The following is a 21,881-nucleotide window of genomic DNA, read 5'->3' as shown; positions in this document are numbered from 1 at the left end:
AGAATCAGAAATGTCACGCGATTACTTTTTTACTGATTTCTTTTGAACGAGAATATAACATTTTGAACTTTTCTATAGATCAGTAGAAAATGGGATATTGAAGTTGCAAATTTTCATCGATCAAAAATTCCTGCTTGGTTCATTAAAACGTAATCAAAGTAATTTATTTGAAATATATTTGACGCGTTATTACTTTACTCGTAAGAACGAACAGCATACACGAGTAGCTGTAAAAAATAGTTGTAAAAGAGAAAAGAAAAATAAATTGGCCGAAATTTAGCGAAGTAAAAACAGTCAGACTACGAATACTTATTTTACTTCATTGGTCAATAATTGAACGTGTACCGGGTGCTGTACTTTTGTTTTTCAACGAAATGAGCAACGCCTATACGTCCGTGTGCGCTTTCAATTACTTCCCATCAAATAATTCTATAGCGAACATTTCTGCTGTGAAAAATTTTTTTTATTGTCACTACGCGATTTTAATTCCATAACGTGCAAAGCTAGCTGCGGAAAAAGCGGCACTGTGATTGAAAGGAACGAAATTCGAATATTAATCTGTCCATTATAAAATTTATCGTAAAACAGTGAAATCGGGAAAGGAGCATGCACAGAGTCGAAATTTATGTTAAGGAAATTTTAACGAACTATGTACAACCAGGACAGATGTATTTGATATAAAACGTAGAATTCGCTACAGAAAATATATTTCGAAAAATTTAAAATAAATTTCGAATTCGCCGTAATTAATTAACAATTAATAATCTTGTAAAAAGCTAATAAAAATGCCTTAGGCATTGCAATTATAAAAAATAATAATTTATTTTCTTTTCTCTCTTCGTACAATCCTCGCGTTTTTAAATATTTCTTTCGCCTGTGTTCAGTTTTATTCAGATATTTTATAATAATACATCTTCCGAGAACTACGTCAACGGATGAGAATGTACTAATTAAAGCTTCCGCGTAACAATTTTATAAAAGTTGTCAAACGCCACCGAGAAAAGTAATTTATACGCCTATATAAAATATATTTTTACGTGACCTAATTATACGACGCGAAATGTATCACGGGTAAACTTTACCATTAGTCTTTTTAACTTTCTTTCCAATCGTGGATTGTTTTAATTTGATTCCCATTCTCTTTAATTATTATTACTAATTCTGATGACATGAACTGTTAATCGATAAACTTGAATTAGTTCTTGTAATTGTTGTGAAACTTCCGTCGGTTGATCGAACGATTTCCAATATTTCACGGTCTGCGTTTCGCATGTATAGTTATCGCGAAGTGTGTAAGACATCGACGGTAATGCAATTTCCTTCTGTCAGGAATGCTATTTATCAGAAATTTCTTTTTCATACTATAAATACGCGCTACCAATCCTCCCTTCTTGACACAATAGATGAGTATTGTATCGTTGATTTATTTCTTTTGTGCTGCTAAGTGGAACAGTTTTTAACGAAATAATATTTTCCGTGGATGATGCTACTATATATAATTAAATTCTTAATTGTTCGCCGTGTTTCCGTTTTTCCTCGCGTTGCTTTCTAGTTTAGATCTTCCAAACTTTCCATTAACAGAAACGAAGTTCTTTTAAGCATCGTAATTATCTCCAAGCATCGAGAAAGAATAAACCGAGAAATTTGATTAAGAATGTTCACTTCTCACCAGTTTTCCTCGGATCTTCGCTCTATGATTTTGCCTGGTCAGCGTTGCAATTTCACTAACAGAATTAGCTGTAAATCCCTTTAATATTTGAACTTGCTAGTTAACAGTAGATGGGTATGTTTGGTTTTGATCAGCCACAATGCGTGAACGAGAGTATGCACAGTTTTGCATATGCGCATATATACCATATATTGACGCGTTTTAGTAGTGCAATGCAAATTGTAATGGCTTTACAGTTTCGTAACAAAGTTACATATATGTACAATCTATTCAACTTTATGAATTATAAGTGTTCGCCTGGCGTGTGCAGCGAAGCTGAAATCAATGTTTCCTTTTATCAATTTCGCTAGAGATTTCCAATTCATTTCTGCGTTATTCACTCTCCTCGTATTCCGTTCCCTTTTTTCTTTCCTCGTTTTTCACTGAATAAGGAAGACGAGTAACGAAGCAAAATTTTATACCGAACGTTGAAACATCGGTTTTGTATAAAACGCATTCGCATATATACCCCTTTCTTCGTAATTTTTTTTTAACCATTTTGCATTTTTAACAGAAACCATTTGTTTGTTACATTTACTTGTTCAAGGGGATTCTACTATTCTCGTAGCAAAAAGATTTATCTTTCGTACTGCCTTTTAAATTTTCGCCAGTTTCAAGTAGGCACAACCAAATGGGAAGTATCCATCGTAGAGGCGTTGAGAAACTTTTTTCAAGTTCTCTTTAGCTCTGTCAGAATTCACTGGTGAGCATTCTCAACTCAATTTGTCGTAACCGAATACCGTTCGTAACAATTCTTTCCGTGTAGTAGAGTTAAGCGAGCAGGATCGTGTTAAGCTGGTGAGTTTCACGAATCGATCAAATCTGCGATACGTTCCCCATCGTTTTGTTCGTTTATCGATACAATCGAATCCTATTGTGAAGCTATAACCGCAACATCACACTTGGTTGCTAGAAGATATATGTATTAATCTGTCGTTTATTTCCATTGTTTTCCAGCAGAATGATCTTTGACGTTCATTATCGTTAATCTCTTATCTGCTCCTGTTTGCGATTGTGACACGCGAGTTGATGTTGCAGATGCGATCGATGATCCCGAAAAACTCGTAAATTTGATACTCAGCAAGCCAACCACGTTCGTATCTCCGTTCTGAGAGAATGTTATTTTGGCCAAGGAATATCTCCGAGACTTAAATGTACAGCTTGTGAATCCAATGCGATGATTAGTATATCTGGGAAAGCTCACACTAAGTTGCCAAACTTGCGTAAGATCTCATAACTTTCATTTCAGATATATGTATAGAAAATAACGTAGTGGTGGAAAGCTTTGCAAACAGAATACGAGTAAGTTTTACTCGTACGTATTGTAGAATAAAAATTGTATTTCACAAAAGAGTTTGACCTACATATTCTGTGCAGTATCATTATATCGCATGTACCAGGTGACAGTTTATGTTATCGGCCTTGTAATGGTGAAATAAGCATATTTTTGGTAGATGTTTTTACACGTTGGTACATGGAAATTACAATGTTGCTTGTTTATGATTTTTCACGACTCGTAAATATTTTGGTACTGTTGAAACAAATATGGATGAATAAGATTGGTAAGATCGGCTTTTTGAAATATTACAAACAGAAAATGGTAGAAAATGAGTTTACTGGAATATTCATTCGATCGTATTGTTCTGTAAAGCTGCTGTCGATTTTGTTATTTAAAATGTTATTATTAAACAGATACCGACGAAAGGATCGATGTAAATTTTGATTTACTTTCGATTTCATCTATTCACGTGGATTCGTTAGTAAGGCTAATTTAATATTCATATCGAACTGGATTATTCAAATTAAACATTACGTGTACTCTATTAAACATAATTGTCGCGTTAAAATGTTAATCTCGATACATGTAACGCGTAAAGTGCATCGATAGCCACCGTGAAGCGAAAAAGGGAGAAAGTCATCGGCCAAGCTGAAATTTCACGATGGTTCATGGCTCTTGGACAATTAATTTCCCTCCATTACACGAGCCGTGCGGAAGATTAATAAACTTCATCTCGTCACGCTCGTAACGCGGTGTGCCAGCTTAGTTTACCTTGGAGTTTATCTACCAACGAGCATAAATGCTCGCAATTTGTTCACGCTTGTACCAGATAGTGAGGTAATAGAAACTTCATCGTGCATCTGACGCCGTTGCCATTGTTTGTGGCTTAAAACTAGCCCTCGTAGCTTTCCTCTAATCACTCGATTAGTTGTAATATCGTGGAGTAAACCAGTTAAACACAACGAATTCATCATGCTACTTACGTGTATACAAGGTGAAGCTGACTTTGTAAAAATTTTCCTCGTGATACCGTCTTATCTGCGAAAATTAAGCCGAGTTCGAGTACGGTGGCGAGGAAGGGGCTGCATTACGTCAAATGAAAAAAGTTTTATTCCGGGAACTTTGGATAGAAAACTTTCTAAGGAACACATTTGATTATATGTCACGGTATCTCTTTTCCCTTCCTCTGTCACGCAGATATTTCGCTCGCGAGTTTGGAACTTCTCTTTTCGACCGTTTTGAGAACGAGTCTCGCGTGTCAGGAGCTTCTCTTCTCGTTCGATCGGATAAAAATCGACGAATATTTTTTCCACGACAGGCTAAAATCGGATTGTTCTATTCGCGAACGATGTTGGAGACTATCCGACAAGATTGTCAGCTGTATCTGAACAGTTCCCGAGATTCACGTTCACGAGAACGTAATGTTCCGAGAGATCTCAAGCAGATAACGTGTATCCAATTGTTTGAAGTAACTGACGAGAATCCTGGGTACAGAGCCCGGGTATTAGACACTGGACACTTAACCATCGCGGAAAACGTATTTCCGTGTACTTTATCGCAATCGAAACAGATTGCGGGGAAATTGAATTGGATAACGATAAGATGAAAGTAATATTTTACAATAATTGGACAAAATAACATACAGTGTGTTATAGCAGCGGAGAATAAAGCTGCGCTCTTGAGTTTTCCAGTTTCATTTTTAATTACTCACCACTTGTTTCTAGGATGGTTAGTAGAGCAACGATGAAAGTTACGCTTTATTCTTAGTGTATTCTAAACGATTCCAAATTGTTTCTATTTGCCAATTTCTAATACGAAATGATGTTAAGAGGGAAAGAAAATCTTTTGAAATTTGAAAACTAAAAATTTAGTGGCTAGATGTTATTCATTTTGTTACATTTTCTTTTTTTTGGAAATTACCTACCTCTTACAAAATGCATTGGTACTAAATAGTTCGTCACGATATTCGCATTCGGAACACGTTCGTCGTAGCAATAAAAGTACGGCCTCTACGCTTGTTCGTTATCTATCAAGCGTCTGTCTTTATTCCTTTAATTTGCCATCGTCCCCTTCGGGACGAATATCTCGGTATTACATTCGATGCGAGAAAAGAAGGGGAGTAAAACATTCGTTTCGTAGGAATTGGATATCCCATTTAACCAAATTTGTTCCAAAGAAATCAGTTTTAAAGCAATTTTATTTCATTCTTTCTACTGTCAGTCGATCCTTCCGTTTCAGTGTTGGTAGAAATCAAATTAATCTTTTATGGGTTAACCGATAGAAGGGGACAGTTCATGTATACATTTTAAACAAATCGTAGCAACAGAAATTTTTTTATATTCAATTGTTTGCTAGTGTTATCTTCTATCTTGAATTTAACGTTCTTTTAAGTAAACCATTGATTAAGTAAATGAAACTGAAAATTTCCGTAAACAAATTCAGCATACCTTTGTGTGCAAATTTATAAAATCTTGCAGAAATGCAAGGCGAAAAAATCTATACTGATGCTTCGGTATTTATACTCGTGACTGTAAATATTTGCAAAAATTTCGAGATGATTTTCTGCAGTCTTATTAAGCGTGTTTTCCAGAGATGGCCTACGAGAAAGTGGCTTATTAGCAAGGTTGGTAACTCGTTCAACTTTTTCTGCGCAATGATATCGTCGAGACGACTTCGCCAAGACGTTCTTGAAATGCGTGCCTACAAATAATCCCATATAATCCAACCTTGTCGGCCGATTTTCTTCCAAGGGATTTTGTACTTCCTCTTTGCGCTAGAAGTTCCCGTATATCGATAACGCTTAACAAGCTGTGTCGTAAAAGCGACTTTGCGTCTCCTCTGCCTTTCATTTATCTTTATTCCATAGTAACATAGCAAACGGTGGCTAGTCGAACGAAATTCGTCGGATAACGAGGATTTATGCTGGTAATTTCCGTGGTCGACTCGTTAATTCAATTTCTACCGACAATAGTACAGCTCTATCCAAATTTTTTCCGGCTCCATTTCAATAGGTATGGCTCGAGCACGGACGCGCGGTCGAATTTAATGGAGAAAGATAACCGGCCGGTCTACTCATGACGTTACCATATTTTTCCTAGTAATTGTACATAATGAAGCGTGCGGGCTCGCGCAACTATACTCGTGCGTCAGAGATAAGGGGTGGATCTGGTGGATTCGCTCCATCTTGCTAGATCCTTGGGTGATTAGAGGGCTACACACGATTGTATGAAATCTGGATCGTACATCGTTCATAGTACGTAATCTGGCCGTAATCTCCTCGTAATCTACGGCAATTTCGAGAAGGCGGCCTGCTACTTGTACTTAACACACGTCCGTGGCATAAGAATCGTTAATTACGGTAGCAGATGAGAATCGGTTTATAATTATGAGCTTTCAGTACGAGGCGTTTAATGGTTAGCAGCGTGGTACAATTAGAAGCTTCGGTACAATCTATCGCATCCGTGATTACAATCTGACCGTTGTACCAGCGATAATGAATATACGTGTACGAGTGGTACGTTTATGGTTTGCGGGAATGTGGCTTTTAACGCTTGCGTTAGGACCAGATCGTGAGGCATTAAGTTTTCCAATTATATGGAGTTTTGGTTTGTCAAAATTTTCGATTTATTTCCCAGTTGGTTTGATAACTTTTGTAATTTCTCGTTCTAAATCGTGACAGCGGGTGGTGGAGTTGTTGCGAGTGAAATTTTTAAGGTGCTAACTATCCTAGCTTTATCGAATAGAAGGTAATTCAAGTTTGCAACAATAGTCATATTCTGTGAATGAACATGCATGTTTCAATCCAATTTCTCATATATGATAAGGTATAACAGAATGTACGAAGATTTTCTCTGTTGCAGGTTACGTATTTCTGGTGATACAGGTTTTATGAGAAATACATATGATACTTTTACGCCGTTGAAATGTATATTCACATTTTATCGGCGATTCGCGATGGGTTTGATAGCGCATGATTTTGTGTATTCTTCGTACTTGAGCATTCAAATGTATTTTACTTGGAACGATTATCAATTTTTCGAAATAATACTTACAAGTTGCCAATAATACAGATGCTTTTTCGAAAATCGAAGAATTTTGCGATGTTAGTGCATTAAGAAAATCTATCCTGTATTTTTCTCGTTATTTTTACGATGCAACGAAGTCCTTCCTTTAAGAGTATAAATAGCGCAATTTACATGTCGCATCGTAACTCGAATATGCCAGGCAAATTTCTTCTATTTTACTTCTTATTCCGCTCCCGTACCTAGTCACACATTCGCTTTGAACGTATTCAATTTTGAGTCATACGCATTTATCGATAATTATTTTGCCTTTGATACCCGCTAACGTTAAAGATTCATCCCGATATATGATACGTTCGACGTTACCTGCCGTTCCTTTTGGTTTCCGTTTAATCTCCATTAGCAATAATGATCGCAGCTAGTCCATTACAGTAGAGTAGATGCAACGCGCCACATAATTTTCATTTCGTTTGGCTTTTTCTTTTTCTTATACCGAAGCTTGTGTTCTTTTTCCTTTCTTCTCCTTGTGTTCGTTTTGAGGACGTAGGTGGTCGTAACCGAGGCAAAAAGATCGTTACGGGTAATGGGGTTGGGCTTAGCTTTTATCTCTTTTACCTTCTTCATCCTGATATAACCCGATTTAGCTGTCTAAGTCACGAGTAGTCACGGGATCTTCTCGAATACACCCTTTCGTGACGTTTACTCGAGATAATTATATAGGTATTACGCTTCTAGCTGATCCAATCCGGACCGTGTCGTTTGGTTTTGTAATATACCATGAAATGAAAGGAATCCGCGGACTATTCCATCTTGATTCGTGTTTATTCGGCTGGACATATTTCGTAGCCGATACGTTACCACGATTGTGGAGATAAATTACTCGATGAGAGAAATCGGCTTGATACATCCTCCGAATATATGATTATTTTGAATGGAATGTAATACCATGATATTAATTCCTGCTCATTGGTGTGCATATTGGTTGTATTATTTTCATTCACGTTCTCCCACCGTTTCTGATGATCTTACCAAATCAGCTTCAAATTCGAACCGGTAGATTCCACGAATTTCTGCACACGTGTTTGATTTCAATTTATGAAATTTTCGAACTATCAACTTGTCATTTCCAACGTGTAGGAAACATAGTTTACGAGAATCTATCAAAGTTAGAATAATTACAAAGATATCGTATGGTTTCCTTACGTATGCCAGAGTCGAGACGTGTTAACGTGAATACGTCCGTGACGAATGACAGAAATTATGTTACGTGCCTATAGAACACGTAAGTACATTCAACCAGGTTTACGTTAAATGCCAGATTACCCTCAATTATCTTAGCAATGTAACGTCACTCAACTCGCGCTGAAACAGTTCATAATTAGTTAATTAAAATTGTCTAAGGAAAGATTTAAATAACGAGAGAATTGTTTAATTAACTGTGCGATAGCGTAATAAAGTAGTTGGAAGATTTACTCGTGACTTTAAATGGGAGGGGTGGGATTTTCATCTTTTATGCATTCCGAGTTCTCGAGAAGTTCCAATATGACGAGGCTATTGAGCGTCTTGAGTTTCTTCGCGATACATCGCTTTCATTCTTCTCGTTTCTCCTTCTTTTCAAAGTTGCAGCGTTTTATTCGCGCTCGTAATGTCATCCGTACTTCTTCTTCTCCTAATCTTTCGCAAGAAACTCGGTTACTTGTTATGAAGTTGACCGTCGATTGTGATACTTCTTCCTTTCTGGAACGCTTGTAACTTCTACAACAGACCGTTGTTACCAATTTTCCCTCTGCTTCCCGTGCGTTCCCTTACTATTTAAGGGAACTGAAAGAAGGCACGAAACTTTCCTCCGACGTTGTATAACGTACCTACCTACGAGTGTTTACCTAGTGAAAAAATTATACACGATATTTTCATCCTTCTTCCTATATTATGTACCTTGACCAGACGACGCGAAAAAGAAGGAGACGCAAGAATAAAGAGGATACGCGAAATGTATAAAGATACAAGATTTTAAGGCGAGAGTTTTCCAAGTCAAAGGGAAATTTCGCTCTAGTTGGTTCGGCAGAAAATCTACCAAAACATTTCATACTTCGGTTGTTTTAGGTTACAGGTTACGTTTACTTGTACGTATTTTCCTTCTAAATCGCGTTAGAGCAAAAAACAAAAAATTCATTTAAAAATCGGGCAACATTATATTTATTCAAGGATTTTAAATAAATACACGCATTCTTATTCGAAATAGACGCTGTATTTTCGATCATATTATGCTTTCTTCCGTTTTCGCAGAACAATTTTGATCCGCATTTGGTATTTTTGAATAAATAAATTCCTCGCATTCTTCTCGACTAGCTCATAATCCTCGAAGCTGAACAAGAGAGCGATCGATATGTTGGGTAATTTCTGATTTTCCATTATTTTATATCTCGATTTCGTACTATTTCGCAACTGCTTGTCAATATCACGGGAAAATGCGAAATGTGAATATGACAGGTGAATTTCGAAGAGTCGGAATACCTACTAGATCCATTCATGCGAGTAGTTACTTTTCGTCGTCATGTAAAAATCGTTCTCCATTCGCCGCCGTTTTCGCGTAGTAACCTTTTTCAAACGATCATACCTTTTTCTTCTCTTCTACTAAACTTCTCGATCAGCCGCTCGAATTAAAAGCTCCTTCATTCTCCGGTAACTTTGCTTCTTCACTGTGAAACGTTTCAAGTTTTGAGCAATATTTAAATGTTATTCGTTCAATTTTTCCTTTAATAATTCACCGATTAAGTTAGCAAAGGGATTAAAATATCCGATAAAGGAAAGCTTTCGTCGTAAATAATGAAGCGTTAGGTGCCTCAGATTGGTAGCTAATTACCTTGGGTTTCTTGCAAAAGACCGGCAAGCTTCTTCACGTTCCCTTTGCGTGACGTAATTACTCACCGTCCTAATCCAGCTCTGTAAATATTTGCGCTATCGCGAAAGCGAATCGCTTCTATGACTCCGACTTCCTTATTCCAACCAGCCTCTGCTTCTAGTACCGTTGAATTCCTAGATTTCGTGATTACACGTCAGTCAAGATTAATTGGCCACGCGTATTATGTTCTCCAAGGATGAGTACGAAATAAAACGTAAGAATGTTATATGAATAGAGTCATATTGTAACAATTTAGCTGATACGAGTATTTAAATTATATAGAAAATGCTATTATATATAAATTTTTTTTTCTTTTTTTTTTTAGTTTATTTTGGTTTTTTTACAATTTGTCCTGAAGGACATTTGGTAAAGTGTTATATCTTATTGATGAAAAAAAAAAAAAAAATAAAGATAAATATAGCATGTGGGTGGCTATCCCCAGCGGGGTGCCATCTTCGTGTTTGCTAGGTTATATCTTTTATATTTATATATAAATGCCTGCGAAAAGATTACTGTGGATCTTGCGTAAACGCGTTGAAGTCAGTCTTGTTTAACAAAAGATACAAAAAAGTTTTAATGTTGCATATCGTGCACATTCAATAAACGTACGATATATTTCTGATTAATCGATCGTATCATGGGATTTGATTTCGCGAATGATCCTGTCTTTGTGACTAAACGATCCTAATATAGGTTTCTGGACTTGTGAGACATGACATTGTCAAGTTTAGTCTCGTGGGATAAGTGGTTTAGACGCGCATGGATCTGGGAGTCGCGATGACGATGATCTCTGATTTGTGAATTTAACGTATATTACACATTTTTATTACTATTATGGATATATATTTGGGTATACCAACCCCATATACTAATATTGTAGGATGTTATTTATTAATTTACTTAGAAACGATGGGAAACGATGTTTATTTAACGTGAACTAAATGCAATAATGTGCTATAACTAAGATAACTGAATAGTCAATTTACAATTCTCGTCACCACGGTTTCAACGTTCTCTCTCACGCGGACCACACTCTCTCGACAACGCTGACAACACTGACTTCTCAATTCACACTTTCTGACTTCTCAACTCACACTGACTATTAATTCGTCTTTCTCCCTTAGCATCCCTTTGTCTTTTCTCATAGCCTCACCACGTACGTGTAGGGTCACGTAGATCTTTTTCCCACGTAACTGTTCGACTGAAGGACCGACGATACATTGATGGACCTGTCGGTATTTAGGCTTTCTCGCGACATTGTTTATGGTTCATCCGATATTTCTTAGGCCATTCGTCCACGATACTACAATATATATGTCGGAGATAAAAGGACATCGGGGCCTCTCTTTTGGAAGTTTTGGGAAGATCCCCAACACTATAGTCCAGACTATTTATTATAGCTGTACTTAAATAATAAAACTTAGAAGTAGTTGTTACGATTCGATCCGATTATGTTTGCCCAAGATTTGTGACAGTGGGCTTGGATTCGAAGTGACACAATAGGTCGCTGAACGAAGCCACTGTCACGGGATGGACGTTTTTACCTAACAGAGAAGTGTCAATATTATCAGACACGTTGTGTTAATAATTAAACCCCGGGCAGGAGCAATATCGCAGCTACGCGGATCTGCCTAGCAACGGCGGCTGGAATTTTGTTGGTATCCCCGGCCAATAATCAACAAAACGAACGCGATCATAAGGAGAGGGAAGTTTTCAGTCTTTTATTCTTGCGATTACCTTGGAGAGTTTTCACATCGTCTTTACGTGCAGTATATACCGAGCGTCACAGCGAACGTTACTTTGTGTTTCAAAATATATTCTACGTTTAACAAAGAGTTACCCCGTTGACCGTGGATTCGTTATTGAACCTAAGAACATTGTCAATAACATCTCGAGTGTCTAATCATCACGGTTATTTGTCAAACTTTGTAAAAGTCATATTTATACCAGTAAATATAATCTCTATTGTGCAACAACGATAGCTAGTCCGAATGAAGATTCGTTGCACGCCCCTAAAGCTAACTATAACCCGACATATATATGTCGGATCATCTTTGGAAAACTGAGTTGAGTCTTGCTGCGAGTTGTCCATAGTTGCCTTATACCGGGTGATGTTTGTTTATGGGAATGTATTACAAACGTTAACAAGTGATATCGATGATTGAGTGATCGAGATGTCTATGACGATGAATTTAGGTTCGATAACTGTTGAAGTGATTGCCACTTCTAAGAAAACTCTACATCTGGTCTTCGGTTTTCTCAAGCTCTGAGACCATCGATAGCGCATAGACAAAAGAATGCATAAATGACAGACCATAAGTGACGTTGCTTCAGGGTTCTTTTAGTCTCAGGGTAACATTGCTAGCGTGCGGATCTGGACCAGCTTACATTGTATTCCACACTTTGTACCTTAATATTCACAATATATATATATATATATACTTACAATACCTTACAATTTACCCACGCGTTTCTTTGATTCCACATACACCGAATAACCTTAACAATAACGAATACACGGTCAACGCGATGACGATTGCGATTAGAAACTCGATGTGCGTGTTCATTGGGCTAGTCGAACTTATCGGATTACACCTCAGTCCAAGTGAAACTGCCCTTATATACTCTCTGTATTCCCAGGTCAATCCCTGTTTTTAAGGAGAGTTATTTAATTACTTTATACCTCTGTTAGGTACACGTGCCTCCCGTGACTGTGGCTACGTTCAGTGACCCATTATGTCACTTCGAGCCCAAGCCCACTGTCATAAATCTCGGATAATCATAATTGGATTAACTCATAAACAGCTATTTCTCAGTTTTATTGTTCAAGTACGACTACAATAAAAAGTCTGGACTAAAGTATTGGGGACCTTCCCAAATATTCCGAAAGAAAGGCTCTGACGTCCCTTCATCTCCGATATATATATACCAACCCAATTACGTGGTTGGTTCTAGCGATCTTGAATATCGTCAGTGCGGCTCGTGTAATATAACTTGGCTCGATATAAGAAATCAAACAGAAATGCAGAAGCTAAAGCGTCTTGTGGGTTGTAGAAATTTCATTTCTATAGGAACCAATAATCGGCGACATCGGGTAATGAGAATGAATTTGGTAAAATCTTTGCGGTGCTGTATCGATAATTCAAATTTGTTTCTGTATATCAGAGAGTCGACAACTCTAAGAACTTCGAAAATCATAAATCCAAATCTCCAGAATCATTTATAAGACAATTGTCCATTTATCGTAGAAAACATTACCGTACTCTGATTGTGTCGCGTTCTTTTTCATTGCTTTAGATATTTTCTCTGTCCAAATTGTTAACAAAGAATGAGAAATATTCGATGCAAAAATTGTCACAGCAATGTAAACAGATCTTAAGATGGTAAGGTGTGTCTTAGACTCAGGATCAGTTCCATTAGGATGTTTTAACTACTGGTCGCGTAGGTCAATAGTAGAGACGTTGTATGTGTGTATATCGTTTCCAAGATTTACGGCCCATTTGCGTATGCCATTTATCATTGTGGTTAGCATTTATGTGTCGCTTCGACATCTGAATTTTTATCTGTACCTCAAACGGAAACAAATATATACGTATCCGATAGATCAAAGAGTACGTAGCTTCGTATGTATTTTTTTTTTTTTTTTGTTTTCGTACTATTGGTGCGCGCTGTATATCACACGATCAGAGTGCACAGTGCTTCGTAATCAATGGTGACAAAGTTGAATTTATTATTTCGCGATATTGCGTGACAGTTATTTTAAGATTCGCGTAAATTTATTGTTGTGACGTGCTCCAACGCTACAGATTGATAACCGGACTTCTTCTTTCGCATTTGTTCTTTCTGTACGAGCGAAGTTTTCAATTGATGGAAACTTAAATCGCTTTCTTTATGTGTGCACGTTTCTTCGTTGAAAAATTACAACCCGAGGGATGTTTCAATTTAGCAATTGGATAAAATTATCTAACGATGTGTTTTCTATTATCTGGAGATGTTACATTATTGTTAGAACACACGTTCCAATTAATAACACGTGGCACAAATTCCGGTATCTGATTTCTCTAATACAGAAAGATTCATGTACAAATATATATACAAACACACATAAAAGGTGCAATCGAAAAGAAAGTATGCCAGAAAGTAGATTCAGAAGTGGCAAGTGATCGCCTGTAAGTACATCACCACCAGGGAATACGTAGCGAGGAAGAAAAAGAGGAAGAAAATCACGTTGAAGACTAAAACGTACAAAAGAATCAAATTTTGTTTCAGTATTTTTGTTAAAAAATATCAGGAGCGTGATCAAGTAATATTATAAGCTGAAAGCGTGCCAAATTTATGTACAACAAATTTTCTGTAACAAATTCTCGACAAAAAGCCAACGTTATTTTGTACCTTCTGCCATACCTTCAGCAACGAGAAAAGTTATTTAGATCTCGAGGCTTCTATCCATTCTTGCATTGGGTAAAACGAGTTTAATTTTTCCAGCGAGAAAGACGGGTTGCACGACGATAAAGAAGCGGTCGAGATATCGAGCGAGAATTTATTCGATGCAAGTTCTTGTTGCTTTCGTTGGAAAAGAAAGTTTCTTCTCGGATATTTTCAGCACGGTATGGCCAGGGTGCTTTTTAATTCCCTGTGTCACGCGAAAAGTGTTTCCGACTTTGGCACACGCTACGGATAATCATTATCTTGCTTTGGAATTATTTGACACGCGCCTCGGTTAACGAGCGCGATTTTAAATTCACGAAGCTTAATTAACGTGCACCAGGATTTGCGTAGTGCAAGCTGGCTGCCAGTTCGATATAAACTGGCTCCGAAACATGTAAATGCCCGCTCATCCCGAAGAGTTTACCCCGTTTCAGATAATATTAGTTCGGTCCTCTCGGCTCGACGCTTATGTCACTGATATACGATGCAAGCGGGAAGCGCCTATTCGCATTAACCCCCGGCTCGACACAATCCGCCATTTCCACGTTCTGATATCGCGAGTCTCATACTGCCGCGACAACTTCAACATTCCGATTAAAGTTTAGATTTATTTAGTATCGTTATGCGAATTATGGTCTGGCTGTCGTGACAACCAGCGTCATTATTGTTGTCGTCCTCCATACGACAGTTGTCCTTGTTTACTTTTCATTTGTGATTTGTCTCGCTCGAGGCACGAGCGTGTAATTTAAAGCGAGAGATTGTTATTAAAAGCGTCGTTTTCTTTGCAGAGACGCAAGCATCCTTTCTTCGTAGGATTATTGCATTCCAGCTGGAATTTTCTGGATGAAATGAAAGAAAAATTTTATACGATATTTGTAGGAGCGTTATATTACGATACATACTTTTTTAGAGTAAGCTTTATATACAAATATGACGTTTAAAAACGAGCGTTTCGTCATTTCTGGTTTTCATAGACGACTTTTAATATTTTTCTTTTACTCGAGTTTATACGGCAAAAATAACGAACTAGTTACGAAAAATACCCGGGACATCTTCGGATGAAAATATTTGTTCCTTATGCTAGCATCGTGACATTTAATAGCTGCTGCTCGTAAATATCTCGCAAGTGGTGTTTCCACAGCAACAGACACAGTCACGTACTCGATTTACGATTGGACATTCTGCTCTAGTGGATTTTCCATTGCTGTTAGACTTAGCCAGCTTAGACAATCCACACATTCGTATAGTAAATTGCAGTGGTATATGTCGCCTTAGAAGCTTAAATGAGAAGTTAATAAAAATTACGTCGTAATTGCAGTCTTGTCTGAAAATGCCGGTATTATAATAATACGTGAGAAGGATTACGCGTGATATTAACTTGCTTTTGTGGGATGAACTTTAGGCGTAACGTGTGTGATTGTCGGCTGCATTGATCGTGTTAAGAGCTTTGTATATCTCTTGAACCCAAGTGTGAATTGAAAAGTAAAAATGAAAATTACATACTTAAATCATGCTATGTAAACAGATTTTTATTTGATCGCATTATATTTGAAATAATTTAAAACAACAAGCAAGCATTTTATAAAATCACATCAGAGGTATAAGAGAAAAGGAATGTTTAAAAATTCATGTACGAATATTTGGAAAAAATACACGTGTACTATATTTCAAAGAACATCAAAAATTCACGTATAAAGCTTTTTGTAGAACACGCATAACGCATACTCGATTCAACAGGTTTGCAAGCGTAAACATTGAAGCAATGAAAGAGTTAAATAAAAGGATTCGTAAAATTGATGAAAACCTGGCATATCGTTATTGAAATTATTCTATACTCGCGTAAATGTTCTGTTACCGTCAATTCGAAATTACGAATCGCATTAACCATGAATTTTATTTCGAGGGATAAAATTGTTTTTAAGGTTTAATCGATTCGTTTACTTGATATGCTTGACAATGTAATTATTTCGATTCTGTTTAATCCTATCATGCAAACACGAGATCAGAGTGTACGTATATAGAAATAATTATTATGAATCGCGATGAATAATCTCACTGTGTGTGCAGTATTCTTTTAAATATGTATAATAACCGTATGGTTTACTTCCATCCGCAAAAACGACCCAGGGATTGAAAACAACTTAAATAAAGAAAGTTACGTAAACTTGACGAAACTTTCTTGGGTTGAACGATGCAGCCGGTCACGTTCTCAACTTTTCCGTTGATTTTCCGGCCATTCCGTGGCTTATCAGGCCGTCTAGCTTACGCGCTTTTATTGGTAGCCAGTACAAAAGGAAGTGGCGCTGCGTAAATCATTCGATCGAGAGGAAGTTAAGTCCACTCGTCTTGGTGTTGAAGTTTTCTTTAGAGAGAGAAACGGAGGTAAAGAGGAAAAGAGAACAAAGAGATAGAGCGGCTTCCTCGCACCATCCACGCCAGCTATTGAAATTCGACGTTGGCCGAGTAGGATTCGATACAGCAAACCAACGTCTTTTTCCGGCTTTGTATCCCTTTTATTTCACTCGAACGAACCATGTCCGTGAGATTGTCCGGGTCTAGGTCACGTTTCTGGTTTATGGATCGACCACACGCCACGTTTCCTGTAACAATTTATCAACGGCTACGAGAATAAAAAAAAAAAAGAGCTCGTAACAGCGGGCTGGAAAATAATAAGAGATAATTATCCGAAGCGAACGGGCAAATGCGAGGGACGATTTTCCTCTCATTCCTCGTTTCACTATTTCCACCCTTTTCTTTCGAACGTCCTACACGTACTTACTATGGATCTTTTTCTCTCTTTCTTTCCCTCTTTCTCGCTCTTCTTCTTTCGAGCGTGGGCAACAGATTAAAACGAGGTAGATTCGAAACGCTGGCGCGCCGCACCAAGAAAATTATCGCGTTAAACGGACCGAGGATTTTCCCAGGCATCGATTTGCATACAAATGATCCCCGCGTCTGAAGTAACGCGATAATAACATCATTCTCGCAGAGAGATTTCGAGGACAGGTATGCCGGCATTCTCGTAGCCGACAGTAATGCTGAAACGAGAACATATGTAACTTGTAATCGGGTCGCGTAAATTAATATCTCAACGGGACCTTCGCGGCAGTCACTGAACGCTGTTACACGTATCTACGTTTCTAGTGCGAATATTACGGCACCCTCTGAGTCTACATACGTCTAACTTTCGAGACTAGACGCGACGTGCTTCGATATTAAGTTATAACACGAAAGCACGTGCAGTTTCCATTTCTTGAGATCGATATCCTGTAATTATACTTGTGATTGTATGAGTCCAGCAAGTTGTTTAACGGATAATAGTGCTACAAATGATCCACTTTTCTTCTATAGAGTGGTTCATCTAATTCGTACGCCACGAGTAGTTTGTAAATTATGTTCTTCGCGTGCCTTTATTTGCTTTTTAGAAAAACGATTACAATGATTATGCTTCCTCGCATGTAAACTCTTCGCATGAGCATGTAACTGCTAAGCTACGTAATATTATAGAGAATTAGAATTCATATGTAAGAGAAACGGTATAAACATGGTACTTGTTCTCAAATGAGAGAAAAAGTGTGTGCAGCCCCGGAAAAATGAAGTGATAGTTACGTAAAACTAGGAGACAAGGAATTATTATCAAATGACAATCGAATGCAACGTGAAATACTCGTAAAAACATAAATGTCGAGACAGATGGATAAAAAACGTTTGCGGCGGATCACTAAATCTTGAATAAAGCAATTTAATTAAATCACTTCTGCCTATGCGCCTACGATTTTCACAACATCCATATTAATACCGCAGATCGACTTCGTCGAGGTGACGGGAGCTCGACGGATGCTGCACCATATTTTATCCTGGATAAATTGACACGTGACACTCTGTTAAATTGAACGTACGCCAACTGAGATACACCGAATTTCGGCAATCTGTGTTGCAGTAGCCGTATCACGACGATTCGTATCGACAGCTAGAGGAAAGCTCGCGTACCGTTTAAGTGGAAAATGGGAATACCGAAGCAGAGAGACGCGTAGTTTTCGTTTGCAAGCATAAGTCTCCATTGTAAATCCACTTCTCTAATTATCGAACGGAGACGACGTACAGTGCGGCATTTCGAGCGAGCATTTGGCACAAAAATTAAATTCGCGGGCCACATTCGTAGGCAATGTCGCGATTACGAATGGATTTCATTGAAAAAATTAAGAACAGCCGTGCAGCAGCTCGTAGCAGGAAACAATACGATGCCTTGTCGACACAGAACAATCAAAATTGCAGGATGGTTTCAACCGTTTTTTTTTTTTTTTTACTAATCCTCTAATGATTTTTGAGGAAATTATTCTTTGCATTTATATTACTTATTGACTGATAATATCATCGAGTAAGATCAAAGCTGAATAACGATGATTATTTCGCGTATTTCGTATACTCCGTGCGTTGTGCTTCGCTCGATTTTAAGAAAATTCGCGTTGATATTTATTCCGCGTTTTACGCGAATTAGAATCCGTGTTTGATAGCGTCGTAATTTCTCAAAAGGATAGCTACGGAATTTTGCACTTATCCTGCAAGATAAAATATCGAGGTAGACAGAACCAAGAGCTAAAGGTAATGGCAACTAGGGTTTTAACGTGAACTGGTGACAATAAGGCTACTCGATGCGAACTATCTCTGAATTTTCGCTGTATCTCATTAACCAAGGAAGTATATCCGCTGAAATTAATAGGTACGTTTATTGGCGTTCTATTATGTGTAATGTATAGCAAATACAGTTTGAAAATTGCGTTGATTTCAATGTATATTTACAGCTTCGCCTTCACTTTTTTAACGCGAATTAACGAATTAAGAATGTTGAGAATTATGGATCTTAATTACCGAAATAAAAGTAAAGGAACACTAAGGTTACACTTAGAATTCATATTAAAATAGTTTTAGATTTATTTAATAAACGATTTCCAGGATCTTCGTCGATATACTCAGCACTCTCTTTGTCTCACCATCTTCCATATCACACTGCCAATGGAACAGTTACATTCATCTGTTTTTCGAGACGCTGTGTACATACTTCCATACACTCATATTCATTATACGTGTGTCACTACTACGTGGATAATCTAGTCTAGCACACAAAATTATACATATCTCAATAAAAAAGAATAAAGAAAGAAGAAAAAGAACAACGAATAGAAGAACCTGATTAATCGGATGTAAATCGGAAATTTTAAAACCTACTCACATTTTCGAAACTATTGCAGCGGGTAATATCGAAGACGACGAATCGAAGATCGATATTTTTCATTTTCTTTGTGGGACGTTGGAATGTATATTTGTTACATTTTTCGAGGCGCATATTCTTTTACGTTTCGTTCTCGAGAGCAGGTAATTTGATGATTCGGTGCAAGCTCTTCGACTAATATTTGCTCCTTTTTATCGGCCCGATACGTATCCTTACCGAAATATTGAAAGTCAGAACGGGTGAGATGCGGGTTAGCGATACCCGTGCAAGGTTTATTCGTAGATGTATTCTTACATTCGTATGCCGAATGGCGCATAAGTCTCGCGGTTGAAATTCCCCGTGGGATGCCTTCGGGATATTTTACCGATTCCCTAAATATCTTGCGAGAATATATTTCGCGCCGAGTCGAAAGTAGGTGCGTTTAAGAGTTACGGCACGTTGTTGTTACGGCACCAAGAAATTCCAATCTGAAGATCTAGGAATCTCCACCCGTCTCGGAATTCGAATTTCAAATTTTACGATTTCGCAATCCTTGTACGGTTATCGCATCGAATCGGCGCATATTTAGCTTTCGTCTAAGAAGATCGGATTTTGTTGAAGTCTCTACTAGAAAGTCGAATTCATTCTTAACCAGCTCTTTGAATTTTCACATAAATTCCTTTCGATCGTCACTTCGTTTCTCATTTCGGTAAATTATTTTCACGGTATGCCGTGATCCTCGATGATCATGGCTCTAACAACTCCATTGAGAAAAAGATAAAACCAGGAAACTGAGGCGAACTGTTGGCACTGGAGGATTAAATTTACCGATTGGGTTCTTCCTCGAACCGAGAGTGGTTGCGCCGGCTAGGCGAAATACGAGCTAAAAAGGAACTGGGAACATAATTGAGCATGGACCGACGCGGCGGAAAGTTAATTTGGAAAAGTAACCGCGCGCGGTATAATAAAGTTGACGGTGCAATAAAACTATTGCGTGCAACCAATCTCGGTTTTGTTCTATGTAGTTCTCAACGATAACGCGACGACAGTAAATAAACGGCGGCGGAATCCATGATCGTTTCGGAGCCGTCGAATTCAGATACTATCACGGTCTATAAATTCTTTTTTTTCCCTGTTGTCTCGACCAATAGGATTCATGCCAGACAAAACTTTGCACGACAGGAAATAGGAACGGGCCAGAATATCGGTTTCGGTGATCATTACTATCATCGATCGTTGGATATTTTACGTGCTAGTCGGGGAAATGTAGTTGCATGCAACTCTTTCGATGCCATCAATGGCAGGATGCGCACGAGGAGAAAGAATTAGATTCACCTAAGGATTTACGATACTATCCGACGGTATTGTTTCCTATCGATTTCAAATGGTCTGATTACGCAACTATTCGTATACTGCATGATATAGCCTATTTAGCTGATACCGCAAAGTTTTCCAGGAATCTCCTAGGAACGAAACAGGTTCGTGTCAGAGCAAACTTGGAAGCAAGTTGGCGCAACTTGATCCCGTTGGCGAATATTCATTAGGACCGTATTAATTATGGCCGGCAAAGTGTTTAACTAATTAGCCTGTGTTCACGACTGTGAAGCTCAAAAGGCGGGATTGTTCAGGGCCTTCGCTCATACCAATTATCTAACGGGAGACAGAATTCTTGATAAGACCATTAGCACGAGAAAGGTTTCTTGTAACGCGAGTCACGAAGGCTTGGTTCAAATTGGAGCCTTTGGAATAGCGCGGTGCCAATGTAGAAAATACGATGCTCCAATTTGAAGTATTAATTTAACCTACTGGAATTCCCATTTGCACGTAACTTGAGATTAGATATCGTATCAAAAATTGACGGAGAAATACACGAATGCATACCAAAGTACGTTATGTGGGTATCGACCTAGTTCCATATAACGTTTTATTTATAATCCTTTACTCTCCCTATTACTGTCCTTTACTCTCCCTATTAACTCGCTGTAACAGCGAACCAAATGCCTGTCATAAAAATCAGTCATCTGCTTCGAAACTTCAGGAAATACTAAGGACGATAATAACGAAAGAAGCACGTAAATGCAGATTAATAATCCCAATCGATCGGCTTTTTTTTTTTTACTAACTTCCGGATGAAACTGTTGGGCTCATCCCGTTAAACCGATTTCGCTTGAAGCAATAGTAACAAGAGGCAGTAAGCTCGGATTGATCGCGTAATTAAAATGGCAGGTAACCGGGTATCAGTTCGTAAAAGGCGGTGAAAGAAGGCTGGCCGTGATAACGATATTCGCATCCGGTTCCGTTTCTCTCAAAGAAAGTAGGTTGCACCTGCGGGT

The 21,881-nt window shown here is 38.0% G+C and overlaps 1 protein-coding gene across 1 annotated transcript in view; it reads left to right on the top strand.

The window, feature by feature from the left end:
• The window catches only part of LOC132916364 (alkaline phosphatase-like), a 261,957-nt gene that overhangs the window by 3,912 nt on the left and 236,164 nt on the right, over nt 1-21,881 (top strand). The window lies entirely within an intron of this gene.

The sequence above is a fragment of the Bombus pascuorum genome, chromosome 1, assembly GCF_905332965.1.
Source record: "Bombus pascuorum chromosome 1, iyBomPasc1.1, whole genome shotgun sequence".
Classification (NCBI taxonomy): Eukaryota; Metazoa; Arthropoda; class Insecta; order Hymenoptera; family Apidae; genus Bombus; species Bombus pascuorum.
The sequence above is the reverse complement of the archived record's forward strand: the minus strand, read 5'-3'. Positions and strand labels throughout refer to the sequence as shown.